Source organism: Gossypium hirsutum, chromosome A06 (assembly GCF_007990345.1).
Source record: "Gossypium hirsutum isolate 1008001.06 chromosome A06, Gossypium_hirsutum_v2.1, whole genome shotgun sequence".
Lineage (NCBI taxonomy): Eukaryota > Viridiplantae > Streptophyta > Magnoliopsida > Malvales > Malvaceae > Gossypium > Gossypium hirsutum.
Genome location: NC_053429.1, coordinates 104,723,185 through 104,733,577, shown reverse-complemented (window position 1 = coordinate 104,733,577; position 10,393 = coordinate 104,723,185). Strand labels below are relative to the sequence as shown.

General features: G+C 32.8%; 1 pseudogene; it reads left to right on the top strand.

Annotated features, from left to right (window-relative positions):
* The first annotated feature begins 6,694 nt into the window (after nucleotides 1–6,694).
* Nucleotides 6,695–9,137, top strand: LOC107919981 (pentatricopeptide repeat-containing protein At4g33170-like; annotated as a pseudogene).
* Nucleotides 9,138–10,393: the final 1,256 nt, after the last annotated feature.

The following is a 10,393-nucleotide window of genomic DNA, read 5'->3' as shown; positions in this document are numbered from 1 at the left end:
GGAGATCGAAATCACTTACTATTAAGCTTGGAAGCTTGGCCAAACCCTAACCATGGCTGCTCTTGGTACATTCTGCTGTAGCAAGAAGAAAGTGACACATTTGGAGCTTAAAATTTGTCTTTTAATTCATTTTACCCCTAAATGACCAAAATACCCTTTTTACTATTCTTTCAAAATTTCCCCAATTAAGGCTATTTTTGTCCAAAAAGTTATACAATGGTTTAATTATCATTTAAGGACCTCCCATTTAAAATTTCATAATAATTTGATACCTTTAACATGTAGAACTCAACTTTTGCACTTTTTACAATTTAGTCCTTTTTACTAAATTGAGTGTCCAAACGTCGAAATTTTCGAACGAAATTTTCACGAAACGATTTCGTGAAATCGTAGACCATAAAAATATAATAAAAATGAAATTTTTCTCATTGGATTTGTGGTCCCAAAACCATTGTTCTGACTAAGCCCAAAATCAGGATGTTAACTAATAAAGAATTTGAGGTATCGGCACAAAAAGAGAAGGAGAAGTTCGTCGAGGAGTAACTGAAAAATTCAGGTTTGTATTACTATAATTCAATTTATTTATTATTAGGTATTAATTTTAAATTTATTTATTTTATAAAAGTAATTATTAAGGTAAGTAATTGTATTGAATTGAATTCAGAAAGTTGAATTGAATGAGAAATACGTGTTAGTATTACTATAATTCAAATTTAATTATTATTAATTTTTGAATTTTAAGTTAATATGCATGGTAAGTATTAGTATTGAATTGTATGAAATTAAATTGAATTGTGATTATATGTGAATAATTGAAATGCATATTGAATTGAGAAAGTGTATTGAATTATGATTATGTGAATTGAAAATTGATTAAAAAGTAGAAAATTATTGAATTGAAAATGTGAGAAATTGCGACTAAATTGAATTGAGATTTATATGTGATCCAGAAACCCTATTAACTAGTCGGGCTGAGTCAAATATCGTTGGAATGCCATAGGATTGGAAGTGTTCAGGGATACTTTGACCTCGACTCGATGAGACACTTGGTGTCACTATTTTACTTTAGATAGATTCGATGAGGTACTGGGTACCACTTTACTTCGGCTAGGCCGATGAGACACTGGGTGTCAACTTTGCTTCGAACTATCCAATAAGGCACTCGGTGCCAAACTGGTGTGTTTGGTTTGGATCCGTGTATCCGCCAAAGTCTAGCTCTGTTAATAGGGGTAATTAAAAGAAAAGTTATGTTGAATAAAAGGGATTTGTTGAACCATTGAAAGAAATGTGAAAATGGAACATGAATTGAAAATGTGATTTGAATGTGAGTATGAGAATGGAAAGCATGAACCAATGGTTCATGAATTAGATAATGACTCAACATGAATGTATATGATTTCAATTGACGAATAGCTAAATTAAATTGTATGAATATATTGAGAAGGGAAAATTTATGTTTGAATTGCTTTAGTAAATATTAAAATTATATGATTTAATTTATATGAATTGTAACACCCTAAACCCTGCTCAGAAGTTAGGCCCGAATATGGTGTGTCACATTGAAGTGTTTTTCGAAAGCCATGTTTTCATTAGAAACCCTTCTTATTTGAAACGTAGTACATTGAAAACTTATTAATTTTATTCCCAAAATTTCTTTTTGGGTTGCGAAAGTTAGCTTTGAAAGTAACCGATTTTCGAAAACATGATGTTTAAAAGTTATGTTGCGAAAATGTAGTGTTTTGAAAATAGTTGTTGCTTTGGAAAACCGCGATCTACTTCTAACAATTATAAAACATAGTAGATAAAATCCCAAAGTTTAAAATAAAACCAGAATTAAGAAAGGCCTTATTACAGCCCAAATATAAAAAAAGAAAAAAATACACAACAGTAAATAAACAAATCTTAAAACATAAGCAGTGTGTGGCCATCTCCGAGTCCCTCGCAGATGCTCCACACGCTACTGGCCACTAAGCCACAAGGCTTTTTGTGTCAGAAAATATCATCAATTAGTTTTAAGGTCTATAGGCCAAAGTCCAGGTTCCTTTAAAAGAAAAACCAAAATAAATTACAAGAGCCAAGACTTGAACCCAAGCTCCCTTGCAACCTTAATGACGCCACAACCACTAGACCACATGCTCCCTTATGTCACTTATTTAACACAATAATTTAAAAGGCCTACTTCCAAGCATCCAAGGTTTTATTCACTTAAAAACAATTTTTTTGCTAAAGCCTAGGTTTGAACCCAAGATTTCTCTAACACTTCTCAGGACCATTAACCACCAAAGTAGACATTTAATTGTGTCATTCACTTGCACAACTACATTCCAATTCCTCTGATATGCGAAGTCTATTTCTTCTAGGCCCAAATTAGAGGTGTTACAACTCTACCCCCTTAAAGAAATTTCATCCTCGAAATTTTCAACTGTCTAATAGTCACACAAACCAGGTTACACCACTACGCTTCTGCTGCACGCTCTAATTCTAATTTCAAAATAGATAAATAGTGCACTATGGATAAAGTACGTATCAGTATTCGCATCTGGAGCATCTTCGTTGTGACAGCCCTAATTTGACCCTAGTCGGGAAGTGGTTTCGGGACCACAAAATTGAGTCACAAAAATAATTAAATGTTATATTCTGTGATTATTACATGTGAAAGTGCATGTGTGAAAATTTCATGCTTTGATTTTGTCATTTGTGAGTGAAATTATGAAATAGGACTTATGTGAAAATTTCTGAAAATGCTATAGGCTAATTTGTAGTGGCCAAATAAATAGTAGTGCAAAATAGGAGGATTTGCATGTCAAACCTCCCATTTTATGTGTAGTGGCCGGCCAAGGTGATGGGTATTAGATAATATATGTATTTTAGCATTATAATAGGAATAATGGATGATGGTCATGATGAACAACATGTGCAAATTTTTTTTATTGAAGTTATGGCATAGGTATGGCACAAATTAGTATATGCCATTTTGTGTCATAAAATGTTTAGGAATAAAGAATAATAAGAATAACAAAAGGGAAGTAAAGGAAGGTTTTTGTTCATTCTTGGTTCTTCATAGTCGAAAATTGAGAGAGCAAATAGGGGAGGAAACCGTTGAATATTCGGTCACTAGGAGGAAAATTGAAGGTAAGTTCTTGGTACTTTGCTTCTATTTTGATGTTCATGGGTTCTTCTTGATTATACCTTAACTCATGAAGCATATTTTTTATTTTTGGTTGTGTTGTGAGCATTCGGTCATGAATTGAAATGAGGGAAATGGTTGTTGTTTCATGTTCTTTTGATGAATAATAGAAGATAGGTGAAGTTGAGCCAAGCAAATGAACATGCATGTGCCTTAGATGCTAAGGGGGGAAACCGGCTAACATGTTATGTGTGAACTTGGATAATATTGAGTAATGTTTGTGCTTTAAAATGATGAAATAGAGTTTATGCTTAAGTGAAATTATAGGTATGTGATGATGGATTTGTGATATGCATGTTTAAATAACATGCATGCAAGGTATGTGTGAAAGAGTGATTTGGTAATAAATCTGCTGGGACAGCAGCAGTAACGTGATTTTGAAAAATCACCATAAATTGTGGGAGATGAGTTAGAAGCATAATAAATTATTTAATTAAAGCTTAATGAGTCTAGTTTCTTATAAAAGAAACTGTGTAAACAAAATAATTTCCGATAATGAGATATTTGAAGTGATGTGGGACAGGGTCAGAATGACTTCTAGATCCTCTGTTCTATTTTTATAAAATCATTATAAATTGTAAACAAATGGTCCTAAGATGAAATTTATATTCTTAGACTCTTTAATGAGTCTAGTTTCAAATGAAATAAACGAGAACATATTTTGAATTCTGTACAATGAGAAATTTTATTCATAGTGAAGAGTGGTCAGATTAGTCAAACAGTGAAACAAGGGAAACTTTAAGAAAAATCTGGTATTTATTGGCCAAACCAAAAATTCTGAAAATTTTATGGACAAAATATATATGAGTCTATTTTCATAGAAAATTAACGGCACTTGATTTGGAGTTTCGTAGCTCCAGTTATAAATGATTTAGTGACTGTTGCTCAGGAAGACAGCTTGCAGTGGAATTATGATTATGTGGTAAACATTGACAAAAAAAATTTGTTAATGAGTTGCTTATTGATTTCTTATAAGCTTACTACGATCAGTAGCTGTGAAATTTGAATGTATATATATATTATATTTTGAAAGTGATGCTTGAATAGTCGAATAATGACTAGTTTAAAATCTTTGAATTGAAGCTCAAGAGCATAGAGGGGCAAATTCGGATAAGGGAAAAGAGAAAGTAATCGAATAGCTGTTGTAATCGTTCGGAAACCTTCAAGGTAAGTTCTTAAGTGTTTAAGCTTGATTCCCTTTTATATGCCTAAAAGTTAAATTAATATGGCAAGGAGAATGTAAATTTTATTTGGTTAATGTGCCGAATATGTAATGATTTAAGGCTATAAGCCGATTATGACTATTATACTTAAGTTGAATTGGATTTGGAAATTTGATGCACTAAATGAGTGTTACAATGAATAAACTATGCCGTATATGTGCTGGTAGAGATATCACGATTTGTGATTATTAAATATCTAAAGGAAACCATGATGTGTATAAAATCATTATTATTAGTCCTTTGTGGTAGCCGAATATGGCTTGGCACTAAAGTGATTAAATGTGAACTTCGATGAGGTAAACTGTTAAGAGTGTGGTGCTATAAGACTATGGGCTAATACGATATGTGGATTCGTTCCGTAAAGTAAATTATTCAGGTACGAACAACCTAATTAAGTACATGTGAATTAAATGAATTTGATGATTGGTGTGAATCGAAATGTAAATGATAGTGTTCATATGAAGCTTATATCCGAATGTAGCAAATGACTACTAATGTGATATGTTGAATGAGATGTGTTAATATATGATTAAATATGCATGATATTTGATGTGTATCCGGGCTTAAAGACCAGCAGGCTATATACTGGAATTATATCCAGGTTAAATCCCGCAGGCTTCGTGTTGGTATTATATCCGGGTTAAATCCCGCAGGCCTAGTACTGGTATTATATCTGAGTTTAAAGTCCCGTAGGCTTTGTGTTGGTGTTATGTTCAGGTTTTATACCTCGCAGGCCAAGTGTTAGTGAATTTGATAAAGTATATGACTACAAGATCCTTTGCTAAGATGATAAATTGAACTCGTATTACACATTAAGTGATCCTGGTATGTGATATATATATTCTATGTGAGATTGATCTGACGGGAATTAAGAATGTGTAATGAGAAGCATATGAAAAGATGTTGTAAATTCATATGTATATTTGTATATGTGTGCATTCAGTTATTATGTAAAGTTACAAGATAGTTTTCGATATGCCATTTAACTATGAATGTCGAAAGTAAGTGTGGGTAAGAAATGATACACTAGTGAAATTTGAAAGAATTAAAGTTAATCCGAAAGCTTGTAAATACTATGTTTATATGAGTTTGAGTATAAACGGAGTAAAATGATATGTGTTTGTGCATAATCGGCTAAACAGTATTGTACTCAGAAAGTGTTATGTGATTTAGAACATTTGGTTTGTTTTTAAGTTCAACTGTTTAACTTGCTTAAGACTTACTAAGCTTATGAAAGCTTACTTTGAATGTTATGTTTCTCTGTTTATTTTTGTAGATCGTTGACTCTTACTATTAGCTCGGGGATCGTCAACACTTCGTCACACTATCTACTATTGTAGTAATCATGTGATTTGGACTTAGCTTATGGCATGTATAGGATAGACTATAAGTAGAATGATATTTTGACTATTGTATATAAGCCATGCGAATATGGCATCTTATGGAAGTTTACTTTTATAAGTTTTAAATTCGATCTTTGTTTGTGTCTATTAGTTATATAAATAAATGATCTTTTATTTAAGAAAGGGTTCAAAATTTTACTGTTCTGATCCGATTCCTAATTCCTGGTAACGTCTCGTCCTATTCTGGCGACGGTTACAGGATAGGGGTGTTACATTTTTATTGGTATCAGAGCTACAGTTTAGTCGATTCTAGGACTAACGTAGCACGTGTGAGTCTAGCTATACATGCCATAAAGTGATAAAATGATAGTGTGATGATTTCGGACAGTTAAAATGTGTTTTTCGTAATATAATGAATTCCGATCCCGATCAAGCTGTAGCAGATGGTATTGAGAGGATTGAAACATGCTTATGATGTATCAAAATTGAGAAAGGTATGAATAGAAGTATGATATATATTTGAAGTATTGAAATGCAAAGTAAATTTGCTGAAGGTGTTATGAAATAAATATGGAAAACTATATTAGGATAATAGTGATGTATATTGTATGCATGAGAAGTTATATTTTGGTTCAGGATTTAATGTAAATGGGCAAAATATATACATATATATGTCATCTATTAGAGATGGAATTGCTGTGTAGTTTATGCTTTGTTAATGCTATATATGATGTTATGTTTTAAATATGTGAATGAGAACTTTGAAGAGGAAATAATGTATTTGGAATGATATCTATGATATAATGTCAAGGTGTATATGATATGTATATATTGAAACGAAGTAAGTGAATTACAAATATGATATGCTATATGAAATGTATTAAAATGTGAATAAATATGCATGACTGAAAGGCACTTGTGCCTAAGAGGATTCTGTAGATATGACTGCTACTGTCTGACTGGATGGTTACTGAGAGGGGCTAAGGCCCCAACTTAAAACTGATATTGATTCTGGAAAAAGGCTTAAGCCCAGTTTGTGACTACTGGGAATTACTGTTACTGTGTCTGACAGAGCCATATGACTGTAAAGTTACATATGGTCTGTAGTTGTTTTAGTTGGTCTGTTAGTATGTTCTTTTTCTAAACTGCTTCTAGTTTCCTAGTTTCCCTTCTTTAGTTTAACTGGTTTGATCTCACACTGAGCTTGAATAGCTTACCCCTTCTTCTGCTTCCTCTTTCAGATACAGTTTCTGGACTCTATTGTTGGGATTAGCACGCGGAGGTCTCTTAAGTTATGGAGGATCAAAACTTGGACAATCATGGATGATCAAACTTTAAAATTAATTGCTATTTGGTTTTGGTTTTGAACTGTTAAGCTTTATAAAGCTCTGGTACAAATTTTCGTTATATGCTACATTTATACATTTAAACTAGTAACTTTTCAATAGAAGAGTTTTAACGATTATTGGTTTTGGTTTACTTAAGAAACAAAGGGGTTATTTTGTAAAATATTCTCACGATCACTTCGGTGATCAATATAGCATTCTTGGATTCGGTCTAGACTTCTAGGCCGGGTTTGGGGTGTTACAGATTTTAATTTGATGCCAGACAAAGACTTGATTGCATGGAATGCTATTATCTCTACGCATTCACAAAATAGGGAAGACATAGAAGTTGTATTGCTATTTCCTTTGATGCATGAGGAAGGAGTTGGATTCAATCAAACAACATTATCGACAGTCCTCAAATCCATTGCTAGCTTGTAGGCGAACTACATTTGCAAACATGTTTATGCACTCTTTACGAAATTAGGATTTGAGTCTGACCGTTATGTTGTAAACAGCCTTATCGATGGATATGGAAAATGTGCCCTTCTTGAGGATGCAACAAGAATATTCAGAGAGTGCTTGATTGTAGATTTAGAGGGTTTCACATCTATGATCACAACTTATTCTCAGTCCGGACAAGGTGAAGAAACTCTTAAGTTGTATCTAGAAATACTAGATAAAGGGATAGAGCCGGATCCCTATGTTTGTAGTTCACTCCTAAATGCATGTGCAAATCTATCAATATATGAACAAGGGAAACAAGTGCATGTTCATGTCTTGAAGCATGGATTTATGTATGATATCTTTGAAGGAAATTCTCTCATTAACATGTATGCCAAATGTGGAAGCATAAATGATGTTGAATGTGCATTTTTCTAGTATTCCTGAGACAGAAATAGTCTCATGGTCTGCAATGATAGGAGGACTAGCTCAACATAGGCATGGGAAAAAAGCCCTATGGGTTTTTAATCAAATGCTTAAATATGGTGTTTCTCCCAATCAGATAACTTTGGTCATTGTCCTTTATGCTTGTAACCATGCAGGTTTGGTTACTGAAGCCCAAAAATACTGCAGATCAATGAATGAGTTGTTTGGATTTGAGCCTATGCAAGAGCATTATGCTTGCATGATTGACCTACTTGGTTGAGCCGGGAGATTAGACGAGGCAATGGAACTTGTAAATACCATGCCTTTTCGAGCGGATGGCTCAGTTTGGGGTGCACTTCTTAGTGTTGCTAGAATCCACAAGAATGTTGAGATCGGCCAACGTGCTGCAAATATGCTTTTGACCCTTGAGCCGGAGAAATCAGTACCGATGTTCTTCTTGCTAACATATATGCATCAGTTGGCATGTGGAATAATGTAGTAAAGATGTAGGGGCGAAGCCATAATGATTTTTTAGGGGGGCCGAATGAAATTTTAATTTTTTATAGTCTATATTTTTATTATTTTTAAAAGATTAAATCGAATTTTTATAATTTAAGGGGCCAAAGTACAATTTTTCCTTTACTAATTTAAAATTTTAAAAAAATTTAGAGGACCTAAATGATAATTTTTTATTTTAAGGGGGCCGGGGCCCATGCCGCCCCCTAGAATCACCTCTACAAAGATGAGAAGACTCATGAAAAACTGTAACGTGAAGAAAGAACCCGGGGTTAGTTGGATTGAGGTTAAAGACAAGATATACACTTTCACAGTGGGTGACCGAAGCCATGTTCGGAGTGAAGAAATCTACGCAAAGCTTGATGAGCTAAGTAAGCGTTTGAGCAAAGCCAAGTACATCCCCAAGGTGGAGTTCGGTCTTCATGATGCGGAACGGGATGAAAAGGAAAAGCTTCTATACCACCACAGTGAAAACCTTGCAATAGCCTTTGGGTTGACTGCCACTCTGGCAGGAGCTCCAATTAGAATTAAAAAGAATCTTAGAGTCTGCGTTGATTGCTATACTCCATTCAAATTCATTATTAAAATTGTGTCCAGGGAAATTATTTTGAGAGACATAAACAAACACCACCATTTTAAAGATGGTTCATGCTCTCGTGGGGATTATTGGTGATAATATTTGAGGAAAAACCGGAAATCCCCCGTACAACAATATCGTTAGTCATTACAATAATAGGCCCAAGTTAAGGTATACCTCTTTTTTTCGAGACGAGTGTTTGATCGAATCGAGTCTAATCGAGTAAAAAAATTGAATTAATTGAGTTGTTGAGTCTTATGTTATCACCCTAACTTGATTTGAAAATTTTTTCTACTCGAGTCGAGAAAAATAAAATTAGAGTCAAATTGAATCTGAGTGAAATTGTTCGAGTTAAATTAAAAAATTAAACATATCACAATAAAATCTTATTATAGTATAACCATATATATTTGATTATTTTTTCAAAGAAAAGTAATAATAATAAATATTATAATATGATAAACTTGAATCATCAATTAATTTATTTAGGTGTCCAAAATTATTATTTTAGAAATTTTAGAAATTTCTAACTTTCTTTTTATAAATTGTTTATAAATTTTTTAAAAATATAAATTTTAGAATTTTTATAAATATTTCGATTTTTTTTTTATAAATTTTGTTGAGAAAGAGAACAATTTACTTATTTTCAAAATTGACAAACATCAAAGGGGTATTTACACCAATTTATTATTTAAATTGTAAAATTCAACTTGATTTAAACTTGAAACTTAAATTACTTATTCAACTTAAATTGTAAAACAATTTGCGCCGTTTATATAAGCGCCGCAAAAAACGCTGCTAAATTTTGCGGTCTTTATGTGGAAAAACGTTGCTACAGAATATGATCCCTTTTTTTAAAAAATTATTTTAAGTATATTATACCTTCTAAAAAACCTTAAAATTTTTTTTCTCTCCAAGTTGTTTGCTCGTGGCAATGTTAGTCTCCAGGTTTTGTTACCACCCATTTTTTTTTCTCTCCAAATGTTTCAAGTTTTTGTAGGCTCTTGTCGTAAGTTTTTTAATTTTGCTTTTGCAAGTTATTTTAGGATGGTTTTGTTGCCATCCTCTCTAGTTTAGTAGATGCTCAGTTTTTTTTGTCGATTTTTGCTCGTCACTTTCGACCATTTTGGGTTGATTTTCTTATTGTATTAAGTGTCTGCAATCACTTCAGATATGTCGTGTTTAAGTTGTGATAGATCCAATTATCAACGTGTCATATTGTTCTATTGATGAGCAACTAAAGCCTTTTTTGTATTGATGGAACTTGTTCTTCATCACCTACGACGAGTATTTGTTATTTTTTTTCCTCAAATCATATGATCCCATTCATGTAATGAATTAATAAATTTTCC